This window comes from Wyeomyia smithii, chromosome 2, assembly GCF_029784165.1.
Source record: "Wyeomyia smithii strain HCP4-BCI-WySm-NY-G18 chromosome 2, ASM2978416v1, whole genome shotgun sequence".
In the NCBI taxonomy this organism is placed as follows: domain Eukaryota; kingdom Metazoa; phylum Arthropoda; class Insecta; order Diptera; family Culicidae; genus Wyeomyia; species Wyeomyia smithii.
Window position 1 is genome coordinate 114,960,282 of NC_073695.1, and position 14,048 is coordinate 114,974,329.

At 38.0% G+C, this 14,048-nt stretch overlaps 1 protein-coding gene across 2 annotated transcripts in view; it reads left to right on the forward strand.

Moving 5' to 3' along the window:
* LOC129721542 (neurotactin) overlaps positions 1-14,048 on the forward strand; it is a 65,024-nt gene that overhangs the window by 23,728 nt on the left and 27,248 nt on the right. For both annotated transcript variants that reach the window (XM_055674240.1, XM_055674242.1), the window contains one exon: positions 9,504-9,568. The gene's annotated coding sequence lies outside the window, so the exon portion shown is untranslated. The remainder of the gene's footprint in view (positions 1-9,503; positions 9,569-14,048) is intronic.

Genomic DNA, 14,048 nt, shown 5'->3' on the forward strand with positions numbered 1-14,048 from the left:
CTTGAATATTCGTGGGTGTAGCTGACGAGAAACCGCATTTCTCTCTTAGCCGCTCCTCTGAAGTATAGAGGCTGTTTGGACTGCTCCTCCTGGAGCGCTTACGACAACACCGACTCACTTTTTAGGAGTCGTTAGGTGAGATTGTGTAGAGCCCACTACGCATCCCTCGGCCCTAAGTGACTCCTGCTGCTTGTTCGGGGGTACTTATTCATTATATTCGCACCTAACCTCCATATCTGGAGGACGTTTTGCTATCCACAGCCTGCGACCCGTCCGATTCGTTGCAGCTAGGCTGTGCGTATTGGAACTCACATAGAAGATGTGAAAGCGTGTTGAATCCTGTGAGGATCAATACGATACCCACATTGGACCCTGTGAGAACTACTACACGCAAAACTTTTTCTTATTACTTTAAAAGCAATAGCGCAAAATTACCCTTTAGGTAACAAATCTGTTATTTGCAAGGAATAAAGTTCTTTCCCATCAAGTAACAACATATAGTGTTATTTATTTTGCACGTGATACGGGAGTACGACTATTTAATAAGGGCCGTTTCAACCACATGCAAAATTTTCTCTGTCGAAAAATTCTCCCTTTCAATCTCCAGTCAAGAAAAATCACACACCGTTGCATATGTTGCACATATGCACATATGCTCTTCTATCTCCAATTCATCCGGTGTGCATGTATTAGTTCGCTGGTTGTATGCATGGGTGGGGAAAAGTGATCGATTTTCCAGAACCAAGTTTTTTTGGTTCCTTTTGGGCCCCAAACAACCCTAAACTTACCGGAAGTCGATTGGTTTTGTCTCCGCTTGGCGCATTGCATTTCAAATTTGTATGAAAATTTATATGGGAATACCTACTTTTTTTGCATTTACCTTTCTAGAGAGCTCAATAGTGATCTAAAAATGCACTACATTATGTAAAAGTATAGTATTTTAGATGCCTAACAACTTTGCAGAAAGCACTGAAGAGCTAGGATGTTCCTATCTTGTTTTCTGCCAACATTACCAATGTACCGGTGCCAGTAGGATTCCTATCAGAAATAACCTGTCGTAACGAGTTTATACACTCAGCTGGATCAAACAAACAAAGTCAGGTCAATATTCTAGTCGTAGGTAGAATCTACAACGTGTTTCAGAGGATACTTCTGATGGAAAAAATATGACAAGAGCTGCCAGGCAGCATTTTTCCCCTTCATACAGTATGCTTATCACATGGTATTACATATTTCCATTTCAAGTAAACACTGGGGAACGAAACGGAAGTGTTTCTAATTAACTAGGACAGGACTCACGTCTTGTCCTGAGAAACCAAAAATCACCCAAAGTTCTGTCAAAGTGAAAACCCCCTTTGATTGGTCGATTTTATTTAGCGCGCTGTTGAATTTTGTTATTAGTCGGTACGGTTGACAATGTTGCGAAAACTATTGATATTTCTCCTTTACACTGTTTCTGTTTACGAAGTTTTTCAAAACTTTTCATAGACCGGACTGTGTTATATCTGTAAAAATCAACATTCAGAATAGTAATCATGTTTTGAATTCTGAATGAGTTGAAATTATGACTAGTGCAAATAACTCCGAAATAAATCTTTAGATCAATTCAAGATTCCATGAGCATTGAGCAACCATTATCAAATGAATTAATTATAAATAAATAAATAATAAATAACAACAACTAAGGGAAAGCACCGACAAATTTCACAAACCGAGTTTTCGGAAATAACAACCCCTTTCGATGAGAAAGAAGAAGACTTACAGGTAACACTCACCAACCCTCAAACATCGTCAAGCACCATATCCCCAAAAATTTCTTCACCAACACAAAATGCGACTGAAATTCTGGTTTACTGTCAAAATTTCAATCGCATGAAAGGCCCAGCCAAAATAAAACAAATTTACAACAATCTTTTAGGCTCATCCTTTTCAGTCATATTGGCGACTGAAACAAACTGGGATGAAAGTGTCAAAAGTGAAGAAGTTTTTGGAAATATGTTTAATGTATTCAGGAATGACAGGAATCTTCAAGAATCCGAAAAGAAGTCAGGCGGAGGAGTCCTCATAGCGGTCTCTGTGAATTTTAATTCAGAAACTATTGTTGCACCTAAATTCAAAGAATTCGAGCACATTTGGATAAAATCGCACATAGCAGGTGAAACACACGTATTCGCCTCTGTGTACTTTCCCCCACATAACGCTAATAAAATTACGTATGAAAAGTTTTTTAATTGCGCAGAAAAAATTTTATCTGAACTACCTCCAGAAGTGAAAGTTCACATCTATGGGGACTTCAATCAAAACACCGCTGACTTCACCTCGGACCCTGAAAACGGAAGCATTCTACTCCCAGTCGTTGGAGATAACATCACTTTGCACTTCATGTTTGACGAAATTGCTAAACTAGGTTTGAACCAGGTTAACCATGTAAGAAACCGTGAAAATTGCTATTCGGACCTACTCTTAACGAATATCCATGAAGACTTCTGTATGACCGAATCATTTGACCCACTGTGGAAAAACGAAAAGTTTCACACAGCAATTGAATATTCTTTTTTTTTACATGAATATCAAAGACCCTACGACTGTGAGTATGAGGAAGTCTTTGATTTCAAACTCGCGAACTATGCAAATATTAAAAACAAATTAAACTGTGTCAATTGGCACCAAATTTTTAGAGATGAAGGAAATGTCGAATCATCTGTTAGCGTCTTTTACAAAATTTTGTACAACATCATCTCTCAAGAGATTCCATTGAAGAAAAAACGAGGCCACGCTAACACTAAACATCCAGTCTGGTTCAACAAACAAATAAAAAATTTTAAAAACCGCAAACAAAAAGCCCACAAAATTTTCAAAAAACACAATAGCAGTGAAAATCTAGCAATTTACTTGGAAATATGTGATCAACTGAACTTTGCAATCAGTGATGCCTTTGAAGAATTCAATGCAAAAACTGAACTAGAAATTAAGTCATGTCCAAAGAACTTCTTCAATTACGTCAAAACAAAACTAAAATCAGACAATTTTCTATCAATAATGCAACTCGATGAACATGTTGGTGATAACTCGGAGAAAAGTTGCAATCTCTTTGCAAAATTTTTCCAGGAAATCTATACCACATTTTCCGAAGAAAATCGCGACCGCGATTATTTTGCATTTTATCCAGAATTTCCAAGAAACGTTGGTGTCAACCAACTTCAGGTACAGGATGTTTTGCAGGGTCTGAGAATTTTAGACCCTTCCAAAGGACCTGGACCTGACGGAATACCTCCAGCACTCATGAAAAATCTTTCGAAGGAACTTACATCTCCTTTGTTCTGGCTGTTCAATATGTCGTTGGAAACTGGAGTCTTCCCAAATATATGGAAAAGCTCATCTGGGCGTAAATCTGACATACGTAATTATCGTGGAATCGCTATTATCTCTTGCATTCCTGAACTCTTTGAGGCAATTGTCAATGAAAAGATATTTGCTCAAGTCAAAAATCGAATAACTGACAAACAACACGGCAACTTCAAAGGCCGCTCTACATCCACAAATTTACTTGAATTCGTAGATTACTCATTGAATGCAATGGATAATGGGAACCATGTTGAAGCTCTCTATACAGACTTTAGCAAAGCATTTGATCGTATTGACATACGAACGCTACTTTTTAAACTGCAAAAAATTGGAATTGAGTCTGGTCTCCTCAAGTGGCTTGAATCATATTTAACAAACAGGCAACAAATAATAAAATTTAATGGAAAAAAGTCGAATCCCATTCAAGTTACTTCAGGTGTTCCCCAAGGCTCCCACTTAGGACCACTTCTTTTTATTTTGTACGTAAACGACATTTCCTTCATCCTCAAAAATATTAAAGTTCTAATATATGCCGACGACATGAAGCTGTTTTTGGAAATAAAAAATCAAGAAGACATCAATGTATTTCAGAATGAAATCAACACATTTTACATCTGGTGTAAGAAAAGCCTACGTAAAAATATGCAATGTAATATCCTTTAGCAGAAAAGTAACAACGCCCAAAATTGTAATTGCATTAGGGGATCAGAATGTGAAGAAATGTGATAAAATTAGGGATTTAGGAATAATCTTTGATTCTAAACTTAATTTCATCGACCACTATAACACCATCATACACAAGGCAAACAACATGTTAGGGTTTATCAAACGCTTCTGCTACAATTTTCAAGATCCGAACACTATCAAAACTTTGTATATTGCCTATGTGAGGTCAATACTGGAATACTGTAGCATTGTGTGGTCTCCTCGTCCTGGCGTACATGAACAAAGAATAGAATCAGTACAAAAGCAATTTCTACTATATGCTCTTCGTAAGCTAGGTTGGACCGCACATCGTCTTCCGTCATATGAAGCACGCTGCATGTTGATTGACATTCAAACATTAAAAGAACGGCGAGAGTACGGGATGGCTTCATTTGTAAACGATATCGTTTCGCAGAACGTTGACTCAGCAGTACTACTTTCTAAATTGAACTTTTATGCACCCATTCGACAACTTCGACACCGTAGTTTATTTGCTCTTAACCATCATCGTACGGAATACGCAAAAAATGGACCTATAAATAGTATGATGAATTCTTATAATCAACACTGCGAAGCCGTTGACTTTACGATGTCCCGGTTTAAACTGAAACAGTATTTTAAGTCCATTAGGCTGAGGACACAAAATTAATTTGTTTTATGTTCGTGTATAGTTTAGAAATTAATGTTACCAGTCTACATATATGATTGACGAAATAAATAAATAAATTCAGAACTTGAAAGAAAATTTTGGAAACACTGCCGAGCGTCTTGCCGAAAAATCGAATTGTTTCATGAGAGCGATTTTGGCCGAAAAGAAGAATAACTATAAGCCACTTGTCACGTCCTGTTCTAGCCAGGGGAGTCTTGTGGCTGTCAAACTCCATACATTTTCCATTTACCACTCATTGATTCTGGTACCAGCGTTTCTGGTACCCACTTTTTGGTTGGTTTGCCCTAAAACAAGTGAAATAGAGTAATTCTCTAGTAAATGTCGTTTAGATGGAAAAAACAAGAGCTCAACATTTGTTTTTAGTACAATGTGCACTTTCAATGTATAAGATAAGTTTTGTAAGCATTTGAAATGAAATATTACCGCCGTGATGAATTTATGATTGGTAGGCAAAATGTTGACGTTTATAGGCCCCTGGTCCTAACTAATTAGATATTTGAGGTTGACAGGTTGACTTTCTGATTATGTGTGAATAAAGGGGATAGAAATGAACCTGATCGTTGCATCAATACAAATGCAGCGAGTGAAGTCTCGATACACACGCATTGCGGTTCTTGGTTGTATGTTTGCCGGCAGAAACACACGTGCAGCCGTTATATATTTTGTTACTTTCCGTTTATTACACTTTGTGTATACTGCGGGGTCATAGAACACATTGCGAATTTGTAAAAACAACTTCATCGAACTACGTAATTTTATTTCTGCAGTGTTGCCAATATTGTGTATTTTTTTCGATTCATTTTGATGTTGGCCACGCTATTGTGTTCAGCAGACGATTTTACATAGAAATAACTTGTAGGCAAAAATCAAAACGCTTCTACACAAAATGTTGCAATCGCCATGGTATCCTAGCAGGCGTTTGTGTAATCGAAGAGATGTTCCTGTTACAACGAGCAATCGAAGTCCCCTCGAACGACCGTTACTGATAGCAACTGATAGTAACGTGATATGGCAGAACGAAGCGGGAAGATAGACGGACGTCACCTATTGTTACTCTCACTGAAGTGTCTTTAGATTGGAGAGGAGTCATCAGGTTAGGCAATTAAAAGCGTTCATCCGATTGAAAAACTTTAGAAGACAAACTTTGATCGTAGTTGATATTATATATTAAATATTAAGTTGAAACTGATTTGTCGGTTGTTACACGTGCGGAGAACATTGAAGATAAGCTCATAGGTCGGAGATCAGCATTATCGATTGTGATCGAACACCAAGATTGTGAGTAACTAAATTGAATAGCATCCGTTTTAGTTTTAATATTAAATTATTTGCAGTTTAAAGCAATTTATGAATAAAGATTTGCTAAAGATTTGGTTACCCGAACAGTTCCTAAAGGAGCGTCTGTTAATGATGTAACGCAAATAAATTTAAATAAAATAAAATGAACAAATGAATGAATTCTTGCAACGGATCACTAAATATCGCGATGTCTAATGTTTTAAAAACAATATGTAAAACTTCCAAAGTTTCACCCGACTCGATTCTAGTTTTTTTTTTTTTAATTCGAGTAAATTATCATGTTGTTATTGACATTTGAAATTTTAATCAATTTTTTTCCAAAAGGCATGTCTATACAAATATAGCATCGAATTAAATGGAATATTCACAGCTGGTTCATTTTAAGATGCAATCAGTAAGAAATTTATTATTTTATGAATTATTTACTGATAGTTTAGTTTTTTTTCTTCCCTGCAGTAAAATTGTGTGAAGAGTTGTCATGTTGGATTCCGAAACTTTCATGATTTTCTCTGGAAGTCTTCGTAACATATTGTGTGTATATTTGCGTACTAATGATAATAATTGTATAGATCCAACATTAAATTTTCGATCAGTTTCAACATGAGTGAAACGTTTGAAATGTTCATACAAAAAAACGATATTAAGCTAACACGTCGCTGATGCAAACAGTGACGACACATAGTATCAATTGTAACCCTTATCAACCAATTTCACCAAACTGGTATACCTGCAAACCCGAATGAATTCAGTCCGGCAAAACAAAAACTACTCAGAAGTCTAAAATGTGCCTCCATGGCAAAACAGAAGAGCGTAACACTTCTTCGCAATAGCAACCGGCAGTCCTTTTAATAGTGCTGCTTCAAAAAACAACAAACTTGCGGTAACCCAGTTCAACAAACTCGGCGCAAAAACAGGAACCCCATTAGCAGTTACACAGCAGCGCATAGCCGGGAAAATATGCTTGCCGTATGCTGTTCTGCGCCATTTCAGTCCAGAAGATAACAACCAACAGGCGAGCGTAGAAGTGAAACCACAGTCTGTAGAATGGTTCAAAATTTCTGCTGTCGATCGTTTCGAAATTGATACAATTCAATTTCTTCAAACTGTGAGGCAATCTATTCGATATAGCGTAACAATAAAGATTAAATTCGTACGTAAAAAAAACTTACTATGTTTGAAAGGATGTCAAGCTTTGACTTATTTAACAGATAAATTCCATTCTCATAGAGCTTTAGAAAAAAAATCTATACATGCCTAAAAATGAACCTCTGCAATAACCGCAATCTCAGCTGTTCAAGCAATTCTCTTCTCCAATATTAAAGGGGCTGAGTGCTGCACTACACAGCGTATGTGCATTGCAAATAGAAGAAAAGGAAAAAAACAACTTTTCTTCTCTCTCCCACTGAAAACTACTTACATTATACGGGCATCATTACCAGGGTAAAAGAAAGCTAGCATTTCGTATCTTTTTGGCAATCGACCGGTAGTTATTGATAAATCCGACAGAATCAACTGCACTACCGACTACCACCGGCGGTGGCATTCGCGCTGTGATTTCCGCCCACTTATTGAAAAACATCAACCATAGCATTTTTTCACTTTTGACCAGGTGATTTACGGTGTCCATTATGAATAGGTTCCCCATCGTCAAGCAGTTCCATTGGGGGCCTAAGTCCCATTGTTGCTACCTAACGCCGGCTGGCACAAAAGTTACAATGGGGCATTGAAATAACGGTGGCTAGGCATGCAAAAAAAAAACTTTTCAAAAATGTACAGCCAGTCGAGTCGAATGGTATATTTTCTTGACTGCTGCGCTGCGGTTGTCAATAAAATAGACGATATGCCATATACGCTGGCTGCAGTTGTCGTTATAAAGTCTGAAGGAACAAACAATGATCAATGCATGATGTGGAAAAACTGGATCGAAATAATTTAGATATAGCTGCAGTCCTCTAAATGATTTATCATTTGAATTGTATCCATTACTTTGTATTGACCAAATGAAGCAAAAAGAAAAAGATGCGTGCTCGGTGCTTTTTCGAAAAAGTGGAAAAATATGCTTACGTAATTATTGAACGGCCCCTAACACGAATGATTTCAGAGCGCTTCCACATCCAATCTTTTTAATGTGTCTCACCTGTCTACGCATAACTCGGATTCGTCCAGTGTCTACCGAGTCAACTTAATCCAGTTTTTTCGGGAATTGTGTCTTGAATTTTATCGACTCATTTTACTTGACTGAATCGTACGCCGCCTTTAACTTCATAGCAGATGACGAATTTGCAGTTTGTACACTCTGTACTTATCTAAATTCCTTTGCATAGCAAAAACTAATTCATCAATGAGTGGCACTCTCTAAAAATCGTTACCAGCAACCTTGATATTTGGCCATGAAGGAATTCGTAGAAGATGCCTTGACAGTTAACTAAGCTTAATCCTGCTCCTGGTATGCTTCCCTTGTTCTTCACCATTCAACAATATCTGGAACTTCCTCTGCGAAAGAATAATAAAAAATCAATTGTTATGGTAAATAGAACTTGGTTTTCACTCATGTCAGTTTAGTGTACAGTATTATATCAAGTGTCAGGATATAATAATTTTTATGAACATTGTATTCAATCGAAATTATGTGAACCATCATTAAAAACATTTATATTTGTCCATATCAGTAATTCCGTAATCCGCGTATAGAAATTCCGTAAATAAAAACCGCGTAAATTCCGGAATCCGCGTAAAACTAGCCGCGTGAAAAACCATAAAATAAAAAGCATAAAAAGCGATCGAGCTTAATGATATACATTAACAAACTTCATAGATCAGCAAGAAAGTTAAGCTTAACTTAGCGACTAAGTTAAATTTAAACCAACCATCTTATTCGAACTGTTTTATTGTAGTCAGTTGACATTGTGATCCTGGGAACTAAGGAAGTCAAAGAGAATTACTGAAAATGCCATTTTTTCAGTGTCGGGGTAACATAGGCGAACAACTACTTGTCCCACAATGAAAACATACTAATTGACGTTCCAGTAAGAAGTAAAATGAACAAAGAAAAACTTGGCACATGCTCTACCATGCCAATAGGTGCATCACGTCACGTGTATCTGTGCTTTGAAGGTGATTACTGGTTCCGTCATTTCAGCACTACCTTTTTTCCTGCCACAACAGAATGTTATTCTTTTTCTTTCGCATTACAGTCGTAGCGTAAAAGAAAAGCCGCGATTCAGTTGCGATTGCAATCGAAAACTAGGGCCGTGTAAAGATATCTGAAGAAGTGAAAAAGCAACTGGTGTACAAGCATTATTTTTTTATTTGAATGAGTTATCAAGTTTTATATTACGTATATATTGCCTTTTCAAGCTTTACAATCATCTGCAAAGGTCTTTCATTTTTAAAAGCATCTAAAACTACTCGCGGTATTCTTTCCTTCCGCTTTCACGTGACAAATAACAGTATAATTATTAGGTTCTGTATTTCTATATTACAGGTGAACAACAAAGCGAAGATTATTTCCACGTACGTTCCTAGAAAACACGCACAGGAACATTAAAGGTATGTAACGACCAATGTTAATACATTTTTAAACGGAAAAGCAATTATTTCAACCACGCTTTGTTCGACCGCACTGTCCCACAAAATCACGAGCAGCCAGGCGGTCTGGCACTACATAATAAGACGTTCCGAAAAAAAGGTGGTTCATGGCATATTTATTTACGCTACGCCAGTTTTTATCGCTCCGGTCAAATCGCACGTGTTTATATGAATACCGAAACTTTTCAATATATGGTACCGGTTTCGTCAGAGGGAAGCGAGTTGGTGTGGAAGCTCAGCAGAGGGATTTAATTTTGAACAATAAGGAACAGAACAGAAAATTTTAATGCTGATGAGCATCTGTCTAACATCAATAGGCCCACTAGAGTGCCTATTTTTACAACCGACACATTTGAGACTGCTCTTCAATACGAAACCAGCAATGCCACTACAGTTTTATTAGGAACGAAAACTCCTCAGTCATCATACCATTTTTCACCCCCATAAACCCAGCGAGCTAAATGCAGTGGCAAAAAACATATTTTATTTCATAGTAATTCACCTGTGACTTCTTTTAGTAACCAAGCATATGCGTTGAATGCTGCTATGTAACATAGGGTGTCCATTAGATTATAATTGCTATCTAATGGACACATTTAACACATTGAGATGGCAAAACACAGCATCCCCAAGATTGCAACCTTCTTTTTTTAAATAATTTGTTATAACATAAAAATACAACTATTCCGTAATCGATCTGACACGGCAGCAAAATAGTGTCTCTCGAAGAAAGCGTTAACTTGAAACACGATACACGTCCCCCAGAGGCTTTAAAAACATAATTACAATGATTTATTCGTAGCATAAGCGAGTCGACGTTGGGTTTTTAAAAACACGCACGCCACAACATGGACAGAGAAGTTCTTGCCTTGTGCGGGCTACAATTTGTTCGCGGTTGTTGCAGCAGAGACTTTCTTTTCTCGCCATGATGTGACCGTTGGTTGCCCCACTCCATGTACCTATAGCCGTGCTTTGTTATTAGAGAAATCTCCGCATGTGTGATTCCAAGTACTGGATTTCAACTGTCAGTACAAGTTGCTCCACAATAACTGTTGAGCAATTTTTTCCGTCTTACCGCGGTGTACGCAGTCATCATCTGCATATATTTATAGGGCGCATGCATTCAAGCAGTAAATGCGACCGTGTCATATTTACTTTTTCAGCGATTGTGCAATTCTGGCGAAAGATAATTCGTTACTAGGAAATATGTTTTAGAAACGGTACGATTGGCCACCTATAGAGGGAGTTAACCAATATACGTCAACGTAATAGCAATTGCAGTTAGGTCGAAAAGGATCGTTGCACAAGTCCAGTTCTGTATTCTAAAGGTTGACTGCAAAATTTTTTAAAGGAAAAGCGAGGTTCAAATTACTTTTACCTACATCTTATACTAGTTCTGTAAGGTTTTCATGTCTTGATTATTGAAGATTACCAATATACGGTATTTCTTTGGCAATTCTAAAAAAAATGTTAAAATTATTAAAGAAAATCGAACGACCTTAGTTTGCTTATAATATTTTAATTACCCTGCGCATTTAATTGATATGCGGGTCATTCCATACGAAGTGTACATGCCACTTGGACACGACCATCACGGATTTGGCTCAAAGCTGGGGGAATTATTCATCTAGGTTCACTATGAAAAAATCCGAAAAAATCCGATCGATTGGAACACCCCCCGCTCTGTGGGACCCCCCTCTTTGTGACAAAGTCAGGCAATTTTTGTTCAAAATTCCGTTTTTCTTTTTCTTACAATTCATAGATGTAGGACGTCCGCAGAATAGATATATAGATGATTTTTAAATAAAACAAACCAAGGGATCCAAAAAAAATATTATTTTTGACTGGAAGTGTTGCCAGATAGATTATTTTTGTATTTGAAAACTAAATTTACATTTTTCGGAAAATGCAGCCATTTTTATTCTAAATTTGATGAAATTATCAAATTTAGAGCTTTGAGCCAAATCCGTGATGGTCGTGTCCAAGTTTATTCTTTTCCATGGTCACTTCGTATGGAATGACCCTTACATAGTTTTTGTAAGGACAACGGACTGTACTAATTTAACCAAAGGGAACATTCTGAACAGAAGGTTCGATTAGTTAGAAAGGCTTTTGAATGATGAACTACTAATCATTTCATTTGAACTCAAAGTTTTTGTCAACGAGGGGCGCATGAAACTGAAATTACATCGAGCTGAACCGGTTTTTTTTTTCTTTTTATATCAAATTCTCGATTCGGATTTTGATCAAGTATAGTTTAATTACAATTATTATTTGTTTATGTATTCATATCCTCATGATAAAAGAAAGTAGTTATTTGGCTTAGTGTGATTCGAGGTATTGCCTTAAGAATAATTAATCATTGTCAAAACTCGCTGCTACATCAACAGGCCTTTTGTTCCTTATGATTTTCTTATATGTACTAAAAATTACGTACTGAAGTTAAGAAGCGAGTCTTTAGCATCTCGGCTGGTGTCGAAATGGGAGTATGTAGCGTAACGATTGAAATGGTGCTGGAGATCGGTTATCGCGCTGAAGCTGCTGTTGCTTGTTCGCCTATTCTGAACGTGCAGAAAGAGACTGCTTCGCAACATGCGTGATCGAAAATAAATATTGAGTTGCTCGAGAATTGCCGGATAATCTACTCGTCGGAGACGAATATTGCCCTGATTATGTACCGACGGATTTTCAGTGTATCTAAGTTGATGAGTCTGCAACGCTGTTGGTAGCTAGGTAGTCGAAAAGGACTATACCACGGAAGTATCTGGAGAGCAAAACGAACAAATCTTCGTTGTACTGGCTCGATTCTGTTTACTCCATTCAGATAGTAGGGATTCCACACTAAAGCGCAGTATTCTTAGTTCGAGCACGCCAAAGTGCAAGACAGTGCTTTCAGACAATACATAGATGTCGTTTAAACTTTTGGCGATACGCATAATAATGTCATGTAGGGTTTAAAAATAAGCTTTGAGTCGAGCAGTACTCTCAAGTCCTTGACACAGTTTGCGTCGCAGAGGTGTATTTGACAAGTTGTAGTTGAAAATTACTAGGCTACGCTTTCTGGAGAATATTATTATCTTACATTTGTCAACGTTCAATTGCCTGCGGTTGTCCGCGCACCATTCTGCGAAAATCCCTAACTGGTCCTGGCGCGCTGCGGCATCTGACGGAGTTTTCACTTGTGCGAACAGTTCTAGGTCATCAGCGAATGACAGTCTAAGGTCTTGGGGTCGAAAATGAACGTCGTTCAAGTATATCAGAAATATCAAAGGGCCGAGATGACTGCCTTGCGGAATACCGGTGTGAGCGGAGAAAGATTTCGGAAAGACTCTATCGATATTCACTACTAAACGCTGGTCAAATGAATACGACTTAAACCCGTGAAGCAGTGGGCCTCCAATGCCAAGCTTTTCGAGTTTCGCCACGGCGATTCTGTGGTTCAGTTTATCAAAAGCAGCAAATAGGTCGGTGTAATTGACGTCCATCTAAGACTGGTCATCAAAGCTGTCCATTACGTAGGATGTGAGCGTCAGGAGATTTTTGGTCGTTGATCGCTTAGGCATGAACCCGTGTTGTTCGTCTGCGATGTACTGCTTGACGAACGAGAAAGTAAGTTCAAACACGACGAGCTCGAAGAGTTTAAGTATGGAGCAAAGAGCTGAGATTCCACGGTAGCTGTTGATGTTACTTCTATTTCCTTTCTTGTGTACTTGAAACATGTACGCTGAATTCCAGACCGAGGGAAAGACGCCAGAGCGAATAGATTGAGTGAATAGACGACTCATTGGGGAAGCCAGAATACCAATGCATTTTTTCAGGACAACGGATGCCGTCTGGTCCAGCGGACCTGGAAGACCTGAGTTTCGAGGCGGCTAATATTACCGCGCTATCGTCAATGGAGAGTTTAGTTAGTGCACCATCGAGAAAAAGAACACGTTCTACACAGGCAGTAATTTCGTCCGTCGTCCACAAATTCAGCAGCGAATCATTGGAAGGTTTGGAATTATAGTTTCCGCACTTGTCTAATGCCGCGTCTCTCGCAAGTTCGTTTGAAGTCTCTGACTCACCATGCCGACGCTTAGCAGGACGGTTGCGATTTGGTTTTCGCACCGGGTGTATTTCATCAACTAACAACACCCATCGCACATCCAAAACAGGTTATGTTTTTCACGGACGACCTTAAGAAATGGCACGTTAAAACCTGCACAGCGTTTCTTCATAATGATTTTGAATAGTGTATGAATAGTCAACTGACAAAATCAATTGGTCAAAACGAGTGATATATAACTCGTATGCAAGGATGGAAAAAATCGCATCGCATAACAATCCTTTAGGAATAGTAACTGAAAGCGCTCTTCATAAGCTTTCGATCCCTATAAACCATCGTGGGGCCACGGTCCATACAAAATTTTTATATATGAGCAGTTTTCCACGGAGGCGG